Source organism: Peromyscus maniculatus, chromosome 12 (assembly GCF_049852395.1).
Source record: "Peromyscus maniculatus bairdii isolate BWxNUB_F1_BW_parent chromosome 12, HU_Pman_BW_mat_3.1, whole genome shotgun sequence".
NCBI lineage: Eukaryota > Metazoa > Chordata > Mammalia > Rodentia > Cricetidae > Peromyscus > Peromyscus maniculatus.
The window spans coordinates 23,125,192-23,139,576 of NC_134863.1; positions in this window are offsets into that span (position 1 = coordinate 23,125,192).

A 14,385-nucleotide genomic window follows, 5' to 3' on the forward strand; every position below is an offset into this window, starting at 1 on the left:
CATCCCTGGTTCACGCCAGCTGCCTCCACCCCCTCAGCCTCTTGGGTGTCCGCTTCTCTGGGGACTGGATGCCGAGGAGGATGAGAACATCCCGGATGCCCCTGCCCTGGGTCGCCAGAATAAGCTGCCCACACCTGATCCTTGGCAAGCTTCCTGTTAACTCACTGGTGGGGGAGAAGGCCCACGGTTCTTGAAGTGGGCTCTTCTGGCCTGGGCTGAAACTCAGAATGGGCCTTATGCTCCTCTCTCTCTCATGGTGATGGCCCTTTACCATGTAAATCTAGATATACAAAACACTTTAGCTAGGTGTGGTCCCACTCCGTATTTAGAAGACAGAGCCAGAGAAATTGAAAGTTTGAGGCCAGCGAAGGGTAGACAGCCAGACTATGTCTCAAAACAAACAAGATCAAGAAAAGTCAGTTTTCACAGCCCGAACTGCAGGACAGAGGGTTGGGTAGTCTCCCTCATTTCTTTCCCAGCAGCCTTTGGCGTGGCTGCTGCCGGGGGCAGAAGCAGTCTCAGGGCTGAGAGTCACTGCGCTTGGGGGCTCTTACACTCGGAGCCTGACGGTTGCATAACCCAGAGGCCTTGTCGGACAAACGGCTGCACCCGGCTGCTCACGTTCCGCAGGTCTGGGGTAGGGACTGAGAGTGTGTATTTCTGACACGTTTCTAGCTGATGCCGATGGGTAGGCTTCCTCACCCTGAAGACCGCGGTTAGAGGCAATGTGAGTTGACATGGGTTGAGGCTGTTTAGTGGGTACCTGCCCCACCAGCGCCTAAGGGCTTCGGTCAGGAGGATGAGTAGTCGAAAGGCTGATGGAGTAATCTGGGTCTTACCTGGAGAAAGACTGTGACTTCTGCAGTATCCTGTGGGGGGAGGCGGAATGTACCAAAAGACGCCATCACCTAGCTGTGGACTCCAACAAGCCAGCTGCAAGGAATAGCCTCCAGCCACCTGCCTCCAGCCCGTAGGAAGATGAGAGAACCCAAAGGTTCACCAGGGAGGTGTGTGTGTGCTCAGACTACCCCTCATTCTCCTCAGCTTCCCAAGTCCCCAGAAACCTGCAGCTCAAACCTGATATTCTCTGCTGGGCCCACCATTGAGACATGGGGTCAAAGAGAAGAAAAAGCCCAGTGGTTTGCTGGACCGAGTGTCCTTAGCCAAAACCTCAATCCAAGCAACCTCACTGGCTAACTTCCCTGGTCACCTGATTCCTTCTCTCACCTTCCTTCTAGCAGAACCTGATTACTTCTAGGATATGGCCATATACCCAGCTAAAATATCCACTTGGTCAGGCCCGCTGACGCGGTCCTGTGAGCCCATTTACTCACAAGGCTGGGGTGGGAAGTTCGAAAGTTCAAGGCCTGCCCCTGTTGTAGACTAAGTTCAGGGCCAGTCTGTACATGTTAACAAGACCCTAGTTCAAAACGTAAAGTAAAAAGGGCCCTGGGGGGGGAGAGGTGTAGCTCTTCAGTAGAACCCTTGCTTAGATGCCCAAAGTCCCAAGTTCACTCCCCAGTGTAGAAAATATCCAGTTAGGGCTGACCAGGACTGGGGAGGTAGCTCAGTGGTAGGGTACTTGCAGAGTACGCACAAGGCTCTGAGGTCAGTGGTTCTTAACCTGTGGGTCAAGACCCCTTTGGCAAACCTTTGTCTCCAAGAGTATTTACATTACAATTCATAACAGTAGCAAAATGACAGTTATGAAGTAGCAATGAAAATAATTTTATGGTTGGGGGGGTCACCGCCACATGAGGAGCTGTAGCAAAGGGTCACAGCATCAGGAAGGTTGGGAACCACTGCCCTAGGTTCTGTTCTCAGTCTCAGCCAGACACACTAAGGGCTGACCAGACAGCTGAGTTCAAGCCAACAAAACCAAGTGGAGGTCACAGGGTGTCAGCTTCAGAAAATTTTATTTTCTGAGACTCTCATGCATGAGCCCTGCATCTAGGTCATTGCTCCCCCACCACCTCCAACTCTCCCTCCACTCCCAAATCCATGGTCTCTTCTTAATTATCATTGTTACACACACACACACACACACACACACACATACACTTATATGTGCCCACGTGTCTATCATCTGCTGAGTCCAGTCATTGGTGTTCATGTGTGCATGTGTCCTGGGGCTGGACAACCTCTGTGGGGGCTCGTTCTCTCAGGAGACCGACTCTCTCTCTCTCGTTGTCCACCTGTGGCTCTTCGTCTAGGGGCTGGAATTTCCTCTTCCAGGTTGGCAGTCAGCTGGTGTTTCTGTGCTGGCCCTGTTGGCAACCATGTTGTTGAAAGTCCATGGGGGGCCGCTTCCCGGTCATTTACAGAAGATGTGATCTCACCAAAGACATCCTGGTCTTCCGGCTCTTACCACCTTTCTGCCTCCTCTTCTGTGATTTTCCCTGAGCCTCGGGTGTAGGGGTTGTGCTGGGGATGTATCAGTTGGGTTTGGGCATACATAGCCCAGGAAAGCTGTCGGGGGAAGCCCTTCACCGCGTCCTGCCCAGAAAGCAGGCATGGTGGCTTGAAAACGGACCACCTTGGCACAGAAACGAAAAGAATGATATGGTAGAGAGGCATCCAGGGCAAGCAGCCTGGGCGGACCTCATCTAACGGCCACTTTGCATCCCTCGTCGCCACTAAAAATGGCAAGGGTGCGAAGAGTGCTGGGTGGACTCATGGCCTTGAGCAGGCCATTGTGACTCAGGAGCAGCTGACACTCCTGTTTCCTGGTTTCCCATCTGGGAGGATGAACCAGGCCTCTGGAGTTTCCTCATGCCCCGGTTTGGCTTCCTCACGATGCTGGAGATGGTAGAGCTCAGAGACAGGGCAGAAAGTCACCTTGGGGGTGGTGACGTCCTGGGAGTTATCTGACTGCTGTTTAAACAAAAACGATCTCGAGGCACGAAATTCAAGGGGTCACCCATAGCTCAGTTGTGGCAAGCCCTTTAACCCAGCAGGCAAGGGTTTCTAGGTATCCCCCTAACCTTGATCTTGACCCAGGACGTCACATTTGTCTTAGAAGAAGCCCGAAGCTGTCTCCCTCTCTGCACCCCTCTAGCTAATGGAATCTTGTTGGAGTGCTTTACTGCCCAAGAAGGGCAGGGTCTGGTGCTATGCTGGAGAGAAACCCCTGCATGGGTGACCCCCAGGCCACGAGTCAGCCCATGCCAGTGACCAGTGACATGTGCATCGACTTAGGCCTGGTTCTGTGGGGCAGAGCCCTCCCCGCTGGCCGGGACACCCCACTAGAAATAGAAAGCTTGAGGGGAGAAGAAAAGGGAGGACAGAGAGCAAACTTCTAGGGTGAGACATGGGGCACAGGGCCCCAACCTGCTCTACCCTCCAGCCTGACCCGGGTGGATCCTGAAAGCACCGTGCAGTTCTCCAGTGGGGAGGAGGCTTCCTGGCCCCAAGAAGAAGGAGGAATGTAAAGAGCCTGGCAAATGCCTTCTTTGGAGTGGCCACCCCTAACTGGTGGCTCAGAAAGATGTTTCCACATCAGCCTGGTGTCTATCAGCCCAGGACTCTTCACCTTCCTCAAGGGTGACCTAGGAGCCTCATGCAATAGAGTCATTGTCAAGATTTGCCCATTAAAACCCTGGAACTCTGGGCTGGAAAGATGGCTCAGCAGTTAAGAAGTCGCTGCTCTTGCAAAGGACCAGAGTTCAGGTCTCAGCACCCACGTCCAGTGACTCACAGCTGCCTGTAACTCCAGATCCAGGGGAATCCAGTGCCTCTGGCCTCTGTGGACACCTGCACTCATGTGCAAAGGTGTACACTCTCAAAAAAAATAAATAAATAGTAAATAAATAAATTGAATAGAATTAAATAAATCAATAATAGATAAATGGCCAGCCTGCTAAAATATACTTAAACAGTAGCTGGGGCCGTGACGGTGATGGTATAACGTTCACCATATAATTTTAGGAACAGCAAGATTCTGGAAACATCTCAATGCACCCTTGGTACCTCCATTTGCAGCGGACGGTCGACAGCCGTTATGTAAAGGGTGGGGCTGCCTTCCCTGAGGTGGGAAGATCCCTGTGCCATATTGTTGACTAAAAAGAGCATGTTATGAAACAGTATGCGACTCCATCACCATGAGTCCCCCCCACTCACGCACAGCGCTGTCTGGGATTCTGTTCAGCCAACTGTTAAAAGTGACTCTCTCCAGTTGGTAGGATTTAAGGGTGAGTTTTACTTTCTTTAAACTTTATTTTTAGTTTCTTGGAACTCTAAATTTTGAATTGCAAAACACTTAAAGTAAAATTGCCGAGGACGTAGCTCAGCAGTACAGTGCTGGTCTTCGTATGAGGGAGGTCCTGGGTTCAAACTCTAGCCCGGTAGTGAATGAATGAATGAGTGAATGAATGATCCTTTTCGTCTTGAATGGACAAATAAGCAATGGCAGTAATGACAGGGATGCCTTCCACTGTCACAGACACAGGCACTCGTCTCTGCCCAAGGAGCCCAGACCTGGAGCCTCTCAATCCAGATGTAGGTGCAGCTGTGCCTTCGTCATGTGACCTTGGAGAAGTTACTGCTCTTGAGACCCTCCGCTTCCCTTCCCTTCTAAGCATCTGCCCCACAGCTAGCTGGAAGGAGGGAAGAGGGGCCCCCCCTGCCTTCCTAGTCCGTAGGCGGCTCGGGGAAGTGGGAATAAGCCAGGCAGGGGGTGGGCTTGGAGAGCTCTAGAGGAGGTTTCCTGTGTCCCTGCCTGCTGAGCCATCAGGCAGATCTTGGCTTTTCCCAGCCTCTCCCAGGCCAGCGGGTACCGACCCAGCTGAGCTTGCACTTCAGTTCGCTGTGTCCTGATGACCTCTCTGCCATCTGCCCACAGCCTGGCAGAAGGCTCAGGACCACTGGCAGTGGCCGGCAGTGGAGGAGACAAGGTTTGGGACACAGCTCTGTTGATCTGCAGGGCCTTTGGGATTGTGTGCTGACTACTCTAGGAAGCAGGACCTGCCTCGGGTCTCGGCTTCCCCTCAGGCTGCCTGCTCCAAATCCTCAGGGTTTCCACACGCAGGAAACACCCTGTTGGGGGCACAGGGCTCCTTGTACTCACAGAGAAGCACTAAGAGAACCAGGAAATGTTAATCACAAAGGGGCATCTCCTCAATGGAGGAGATAAAAATCAAATACCCAAATTCCATCCAGAATGCTGAGAGTGGATGTTGTTAATGACCTGGTGATATTTTTGCTGTCTGTGGAGGCAGACCTCACCCACCTTTTGCTATAGAGGCAGACCTCACCCTAAGTCACCAGAATGATTACCCCAGACTCTTCTCTCCCTAGACTGTTACCCATCCTTAGGGGAGATGTCACAGGTACTTCATGGCCTGCTGACCTCTATGCTGTCGGTCAGAGACCACACAGGATTCTAGGCCTTGAGCTACAGAACCCACCCTCCTGTCACATGCACTGTGTAAAGGAGTCTATATAGTCACACTTTAAGCTTTATTATTGTGCATCTAGAATTGGACTGATAGTTGCCTGGAAACCTTTCCCCAAATTGTACTGTTTTAAATATGCTGACAATGGACTGCCTGGCATTGGACTCCCTGAAGTCTGATGATTCAGGTTGATGAAGTCAATCTGCACCGGTTTTCATTCTTACCTCTTTGCATAATTCTCTTCCCTGAAGGACACCTGCAGGGACCCTCCCAGAGCCCATCCCTCACACCCCCATACCTCTTCACACCCCACACCCCCAGTCACCCCCCACACCCACTCATGGCCCAAAACCAGACATTGTTTAGCTAAGCAATCTCCGCAGAAGCATGGTCCCTAAGACTCGGAGCCTGGTTTTGTTACAGAGCTGGAAAGTGATGAGTGGACGGCCCTTTTTCCTCGTCACCATTGCACCTCGGGTCTCAACCCAATTTTACATAAAGAAATCCTGAGGTAGAGGTGACTAGACCTTCAACATTTGAATCTGAGCAGGGGCCATTCAGTCTGCCACAATCTGTTGTGATTCTGCTGGTCTAGGCTGAGCACAGAACGTCAGAGCCTCTCTACCACGCCCTCTTGGTCCCTACTCCCATCTATGATAAAATGTCAAAGGACACTGTGACAATCTGGACTAGAGAGAAGGGCCGTCCACCTGTGAAGCACTGTCTAGATGCTCTGACCTTCCCCTGGCCTTTCCTCAAGAGCGTCAAGGGAGCGGGCAGCTCTGACCTGCAGTGGGCCGGCTGGAGAGCTCTCTGGCGCTGGCTGACTCATGTCCGGGAGAGGGAAGAAGCCTGTTCTCCTAGCACAGAGCTTAGTGCCTAAGGGGTACACCAGCGGTCCCCTCTCACCCCTCCCCTTCTGTCCCTGCTCTCTCCAGCTCCAGCGTCCTGTGGCATCAGGCGCTGGCTGTTAGGACCCAGTGTGTCCATCCAGAGGTGGCACTTCCCAAGCATAGTGTACCACCAATTACCAATTCCTGGAAGCACCATGGCCTCCTCCGCTCCCTCCCACACTCCCGCAGGGGAGCTGGGTGATGTTCTCCTGCCCTCTGGGTTTTGAAAAATGAGACTTGAAGACTGGAGGAGCCAGCTGGGATTTGAGCACCGGCTGCTGGGAAACCAGCGTCCTCTGCAGGCCTGTCTGGGCTACCTGCCTGTAGCCTCCAGGACACTCTGGCCAAAGTCCAGGTGCAATTGCATTTATCTCTTCTGCTCCCCATCTCCATAATCATCTGGGGGCCACTGAGTCAGGCGCCCCCACAGCCGAGAGGCCCTGTGAGCATTTGCTGAAGGAAGCAGAGGTTCTTCCCTGATAAGAGAAGGGCTGGCCCTGCCCTTTAGAGATGGGCTGGGTGCCAGCTCATCTCTTGGAGGACAGGATTCCACAGCGCAGCTCTCTAGCCTGCACTGGCTGCCAGGCTAGGCCTGGGTGGGCCAGAGGTGAGTAAAGAGCAGCCCTCCCTGCCTTCAGCCTCCTGGCTGAGGGGGCCTGTAACCCCACAACGTAGCATGGGTATGAATGGGGACCAGTGACCTGCAGAGCTGAAAAGTGCCACTTGCCCTAGCTACTGAGCCCCAGAGGATGGGCTAGTTACTGCTTTTGCTAAAGCTCCCCCGGGCCCTGCACTGTGCGAAGCTGTGACAGCCATGAGTACACAAGCATCAGCATTTACGCACTCACGCACCTCTTTACCGGGGCCTTTTCTCCGGCACAGAGGCAGAGGGCTGCACGACATAGCCACACCCAGGGAGGTCTCAAGGCTCAGAGCGTGTGCATCCTTCATTGCCATTTCCATCAGAGGCTAAGGACTCATTAGCTGAACGTGGCTTTCCTCTGAGACCTCACTCACCAAGGACTGTCAGGACATGCTCTGTGGTGTCTCCTCTTCCTGGGCTTCTCTGAGGATGGCTGAGCAAAGTACTCCTCTGTGAGCACAGCAGAATGTCCTTAGGAGTCGTTCTATTGCTAGGTTCCTTCAGTAGAGCAGTAGTGTTTGGTTTTCCCCTAGGTCTTTGCCTTATCTAGTCTCAAGCAGTGTCTGGTATGGGTTCCATCTCATGGAGCGGACCTTAAGTCAAATCAAGTGTTGGTTGGTGACCCCCACAAGCTCTGTGCCACCACTGTACTAGCATACAGGCAGGTCACCATCGGAGATCAAAGGGTTGGTAGCCGGATTAGTGTTGACCTTTCCCCTTTGGTAGCCTGCAGCGTGCATTTCTGGTGCCAAGGACACTATCCTGTAAGGTAAAGGACCTAGGTAGGCACCAGTTGTGTATTGTTGTCTTCAGCAGGTGGGTGCTGTGGGATGTTCTGTATGTCCTGTGGGAGCCCATTCTCAGGTTCTTTGTGGCGTTACCCAGCAGGTCCGTATAGAGGATGATTAGGACCATGGGCCTGAGTGCAGGTGTTTGAGATGGTCTGCACTTGGCTGTGCTGGGGGATGGTCTGTATGTCAAGTTGCTCTGATTGGTTAATAAATAAAACCTGATCGGCCGTGGCTAGGCAGGATAAAAGGACAGAAAGGCAGAAGGAGACGCTGCAGCCGCCGCAATGACCAGAGAGGCTGCAGCCGCCGCCATGACCAGAGACGCTGCAGCCGCCGCCATGACCAGAGACACTGCAGCCGCCGCCATGACCAGCAGCATGTGAAGACGCCAGTAAGCCACCAGCCACATGGCAAGGTATAGATGTATGGAAATGGATCAATTTAAGATAAAAGCACAGTTAGCAAGATAAGGACAGTTAGCAGGAAGCCTGCCACGGCCATATGGTTTGAAAGCAATATAAGTGTCTGTGTTTACTTGGTTGGGTCTGAGCGGCTGTGGGACTGGCGGGTGACAGAGGTTTGTCCTGACTGTGGGCAAGGCGGAAAAATCAAGCTACAGGTGGGTCTTGATGTCAGCTTGTGGAGAGCAGCCTACACTCTTGGCAACAGCCTGGGTTGTTTGGGGTTCCCCGTGGGACCCCCTTTGGCCCACAACTCCCTTAGATGTAACCCATTCTCAGTACCGGAAGCTTCATTTGGTGATAAGGGATGTCCAGCTGGGGCTCTGTCTCCTCTGTTATTTGGCAATTTCATTTAAATCGCCTTCATGTATGTGCATATTTTAGGAAGCTCCAACTGTATTAGGTGTCCACGCTGCCCCTCCAATGGCCCTTAATTTTAGCTGTCTCTTCCTGTATCCCCCCCCGCCCCCTCTTCTCCCCATGAGCATCTGTTCCAGACCTTGCCTTTCAGTCTTACACGTATATGCCCAGAAGTAGAATTGCTAGCTCCTACAGTATTTCTATTTTGGTTTCCTGAGAACTCACCAAACCGTTTTTCACAGCATTTGGGCCGCTCCCATCCCCGGGCACCATCCAAGTCCCCCATTTCTCCACCTCACCGTCAACAACTGCTTCTTGGTTTTGTTCTGTTTTGGGCAGGGCTGGAAGGCAGCTCGGTGCCCACACGTCCTGAGTGCCCCCCACTTCACTGCTGAGCCACACCCTCAGCCCTTGTGGTTTTCTGGAGAGGAACCTTCCTAATAGATGAAAGGCATCGCCTCACTGCGGTTTGGGATTACATTTCCCGGTGATTAGCGGAACACTCTGTTTCTCTGTCAATGGACACTTAACAGTACGTTGACAGTATGGACATGAGTTGCTCCTCTCTCTCTCGTTCAATACATCCTGATTATGGTTTCCCCTCCCTCTACTCCTCCCAGTTCCCCACCACTTCTCCACCTTCTTCAAGGACACAGCTTTCCCGTCCCTGAGCAACCTTCTTTAAAACTTCTCGTCCTTAGGGAACAGGCGCGGTGGTGCGCCTGTAACCCCAGCACTGGCGAGGCCCTAGCAGAAAGGTCCGGGCAAGTTTGAGGCCAACTTAACTGACATCATGAGCTCCAGGCCAGTCAGGGCTCTAGCCAGACCCTGTCTCATAAACCAAAAAATAAAGATAATTAATATAAAACCCCTTGGTGCCCTGAAGGTTGTCACTGAAGCCTTTCTTCTCTTTAGGATTTCATGTGGTGCATCGAGGCCCAGACTTGCTTCTAACTCAGATATGTCTACATAAGTGGGAGGGGAAGGGACTCAAAAAAGAACTCTAGCCAGGTTTGGGACACACTGGAGAACTTCGCTGACAGGATTCAAGCCTTTTTCTTTCTAAATTTCAGTTTTTATTGCATGTGTGTGGTTGTTTTGCCTGCTTGTATGTTTGTGCTTGCGGTGGAGGTCAGAAGAGAATATGGGATCCTCTGGAACTGGAGTTACAGATGGTTGTGAGCCACCAATGTTGGTTCTGGCAGTCAAACCCAGGTCCTCTGAAAGAGCGTCCAGTGCCATCTCTCCAGACCCTCGAGTCAATTCTCCTGAAAAACCCAGAAGCCCAGGCCAAGCTGAGGCTGCATCTGCAGGACTCCATGGGTGGCTTGTGTCTCCTCTAGACAGTGATGCGGGCTTTGGGGACCTGGACTGGACTGGGGGGACAGCTGACACCTTGAGAGAGTGGGTCACTCATCTGCCTCTCCTCTGGGCCCCCAGTGGCTTGCAGTTTTCCAGGAAGACCATGTACCAGCCATGTGACAGGTCACACACACAAACCTCTCTGCTGACAGCAGAGATTAGGGTTCCTGTGGACTGCACAGGCTGGATTCGTTATCTGCCTCGGTTTATGGCAGCCTAAGCCCTTCCAGATCCCTTATCTTCCCTTCATCTCTCAGCCATTTCAATTTCCTCTCCCTCCCTGTTCCCAACACAGGCATCCATTCTACTGCGCTTGGGATAATCCCTACATCTGCATAAAACGAGCGCATATCTGTGTGTGTGTGTGTGTGTGTGTGTGTGTGTGTGTGTACTTGTCTATGTGTGTGTGCTCTGAGTGTGTCTGTTTATCTGTGTCTCTCTGTCTGTGTGTGCATGAGTGTTCAGCTGATACACGCTGTTATGTGCTAACCAATCTCATCCTCTTTCTCACTTAGTTGTGGATATCCCATGGTTACCTGAGATGCTGATGTGAAGTGAAACTGTGCCGCCCCTGTAGAGACAATCAGCCCATCTTAGAGCCATCTGCTACTTTCCCTGAACTGCTAAACTCCCAGCATGCAGCAGTCCCGAAGTGGTGTGGGCCAAAAAGATTAGCTTTCCCAATTAAGGCGTTACCTCCTACCTAGCACCCTCACAGATCCTTTCAACTCAGAGGCCCCTGGTGCTGTACACAGAGATGCTTCCCCTCTCCTCAGAGATCCCCTCTCTAGAGTCTGTGAAAGGGATTGCTGTGTTCTCAGGCTGCTGTTGGATCTCTTACCCAGCTTCTCCCACTGTAGGGCGTTGTTCCCAAAGGATGTTTCACCTGAAATCCACCTCTGTGCGGCTCTCTATCAAACCTGGGAGGAATCCGTATGATTTAAACCATACGATTCTGAAAACTAAAATTATTTCAAAATAAAACTTAAGTGGTAGAACGTGCATTTAGCATTCAAAGGCTCTAGGTTCAATCCTCCAGCAGTATATACATTCTCTCTCTCTCTCTCTCTCTCTCTCTCTCTCACACACACACACACACACACACACCCATATGCACTCACCTATGTGTGCACACACAAATGCACACAGAAAGAACTTTAAATATATATGCATATTTATAGAAATATATTCATGCATGTTTATATTTGTAGGCAATGAGAGAACTGAAAAAATAAAGAAAAAAGTAAAATGAAAAACATTTCTTAGCCAGTGGTGGTGTCCACAGCGCACACCTTTAATTCCAGCACTCTGGAGACAGAGGCAGGCAGATCTCTATGAGTTCAAGGCCAGCCTGGTCTACAGAGTGAGTTCTAGGACGGCCAAGGGTACACAGAGAAACTCTGCCTGGAAAAACCAAAAAGAAAAGACAAAAGAAAAAATGAAAAACATTTCATGTAAGGGCTGGAGAGATGGCTCAGCTGTTAAGAGCACTGGCTGCTCTTCCAAAGGATCCAGGTTCAATTCCTAGCACCTACCCACATGGCAGCTCACAACTGTCTGAAAGCTCCAGGGGATGCAATGCCCTCTTCCAGCCTCCACAGGCACTGCACACACATGGTGCACAGACACACATGCACACAGAAATCCTATACTCATAAAACAAAAATAAAGTCTAAAGAAAAATTCAAACTGCCAGTCTGACACAGATAAAAAGAGAATGAAATAAACCGGATAATAATCTACCAAGGGTGAAACCCTGAGAAAAGAACAGGAGTGGGGAATGTAAAAGGAGCATGTGTGTGTGTGTGTGTGTGTGTGTGTGTGTGTGTGTGAGAGAGAGAGAGAGAGAGAGAGAGACAGACAGAGACAGAGACAGACAGAGACAGACAGAGACAGACCACACACACAAGATGCAGATTAAAGAGACTTAAAAAAATTAAATATATATATATATATTTACAGCTACTGAAATGCATATCATGGGTCTAGGAATACCAATGCACAGCAAGCAAGACAAATACACCATACCAATGTCTTCACCAAACCCCTCCCCTTGGGGATCAGGGATCTACGTGGAAGAAGAATCAGAGTTGTTTGGCTTGATCAGTTTGGGAGGCAACTAGGCAGTGTGACCAAGTCCTGTGCTCATTGCATGAGTTGGCTGTTTAAAACCTGGAGCTTATGCAGGGTCGCTAGGCTCAGGCTGGGAGGAAGGGACTGGACCTGCCTGGACTGAATCTACCAGATTGATCACAGTCCTCGGGGGAGGATTTGCCCTGGAGGAGGTGGGAATGGGGGGTGTCCTGGGGGTAAGGGGAGGGGGTAGGAGTGGGGAGAATAGGGGAACCCATGGCTGATATGTAGAACTGAATGGTATTGTAAAATAAAATAAGTAAAATAAAAAATAAATAAAAAAAAAAAACCCAAAGAATCAGAAAGAGGTGAGAGCCAGAGGGGAAGGATGACCCTAGGAATCGGTGTCCTCCAGACACAGCAGAACTGATTCAGAGACTGTGGTAGCAATCCCAGGCCTGCACAGGGTGGAGCCAGAGGGGTCCCAGCACTGAGAGGGGGAATGGACATGAGGTCCCAACCTTAACCAAGAAGCTCTCTGGAACTGAGAGCTGGGGGAAGGGAAAATCAGGTTTGTCGGAGGGATCTCACTGGGTATATCAACCACATTCCAGGGAAGGCCCTATGCCCGGGAGTGGTTGGCCAACAATTTGTTTTGTTTTGGCATTTTTTTTTTTCTTCAAGACAGGGTTTCTCTGTGTAGCTCTGGCTGTCCTGGAACTCACTCTGTAGACCAGGCTGGTCTTGAACTCACAGAGATCCGCTTGGCTTTGCCTCCCGAACGCTGGGATTAAAGGCGTGCGCCGCCGCCGCCGCCGCCGCCGCCGCCGCCGCCGCCGCCGCCGCCGCCGCCGCCGCCGCCGCCGCCGCCACCACCACCACTCAATGCTTTTGGCATTTTTTTTTTTTTGTCTTTTACTTATTTGTTTTGATTTTCATTTCTGTGTTTCTTGAGTTGTTTTTTTTTTTTTTTTTTTTTGTTCTGTTTTGATTTTGCTTCTTGTTTTGTGTTTGTCTTTAAAGAGAGAGGGAGAAAGAACACAAAGTTAGGTGGATAGGGAGGTTGGGAGAATATGGGAGGAGTTGAGGGAGAGGAAAACATGATCAAAATATGCTGTATGAACACTGTTTACCGTTATAAATAAATAAATAATAAATCCGCACACAACACTTACCTCTGTAAAACAAGAGGGAAGAGAGAGAAAGGAGAGGTGACCCACAAAGGGTGGGCAACTGGCAGCCTTCTCAACAAAAGAAGACAGGAGCTCATTGTTGTGATATTGTGCGCACGCGCATGCGCACGGGGGGGGGGGGGGGCGGGCGATGGCACACCTTCCCGCTAGCTGGACCAGGGTGTCCCAACGTGAGGGAAAACGTGCTGGGCAGATGTGGTGGCAGAGGCAGCATGTCAACCCAGGCACTGCATCCTCAGCAATGAGTTTATTATAATAGAGAGATGAAGAGAAAGATAGGAGAAGAGAGAAGGAAGAGAGAGGAAGAGCGGGAGGGGGTCAAGGGTGCACACCTCGTGGGAATGGAGAGGAGAGCGGGAGAGAGAGAAGGGAAAGGTTTTTCCTTAAACCAGGCTTTTACATCAGGGCGCAGGGCAGCCCCAAGGGGCCGGTTTTCAAGAGGCGAGTTTCCAAGGGGTGGCTCAGAATATTAACACTAATGACTATAATCGTCCAGATGTTGATGGGAGACAACTGTTGGCCTAGCACTGGAAACCCTTGAAACTGTCTCTCCCCAGTGACGGTGAAAAATGATCGTCTGCCCCTGAGAACCCTGCGCTAGCCTGGAGAGGTGGCTCAGAGGTCAAGGGTGCAGATCCCAGCTCACGACCATCTGCAACTCCAGTTCCAGGGATCCACTGCCCTCTCCTGGCCTCTGTGGGCACCAGGCACACAAGTGGCACCTGAGGAAGGAAAACCTGACTCAGAAGAATAAAGATGCAAGGTGTAGCAGGCCCCAGACCTTAGCACAACTGACTCCATGAGGGAGGTACCACTCAGGCTATAAAACCCAGGACCACCTGCCAAAACTAAAACAAAGACCTACTCCATCAAAGGCCACATAGTTCTGGGAAAGTCTTTAGTATACTAACCCTGCTTTTCAGTTTCTGCAGTTCTGCTTCCGACTAACTGTTCTCGTGAACTGAAGCATGTCAGCCCAGAACATGGCTTTGTGTTTAAAAGATCACCCTGTGAAAGGCTCAGGGCTACACTGGGGTACTGAACACCTGGTGTATTCGCCAGCCAGCTGATAAAGACTTCCTATTGGCTTAAACCCACGTCGGAGAACTCTGCTGTGGTGAATACCTCACAACACAAAGTAAATGAGGGAACGCTGCCAGGAAAGTAGCACAAGCCTGGATCTCAGCATCCTGGGGCCTGAGACAAGAAAACTGCA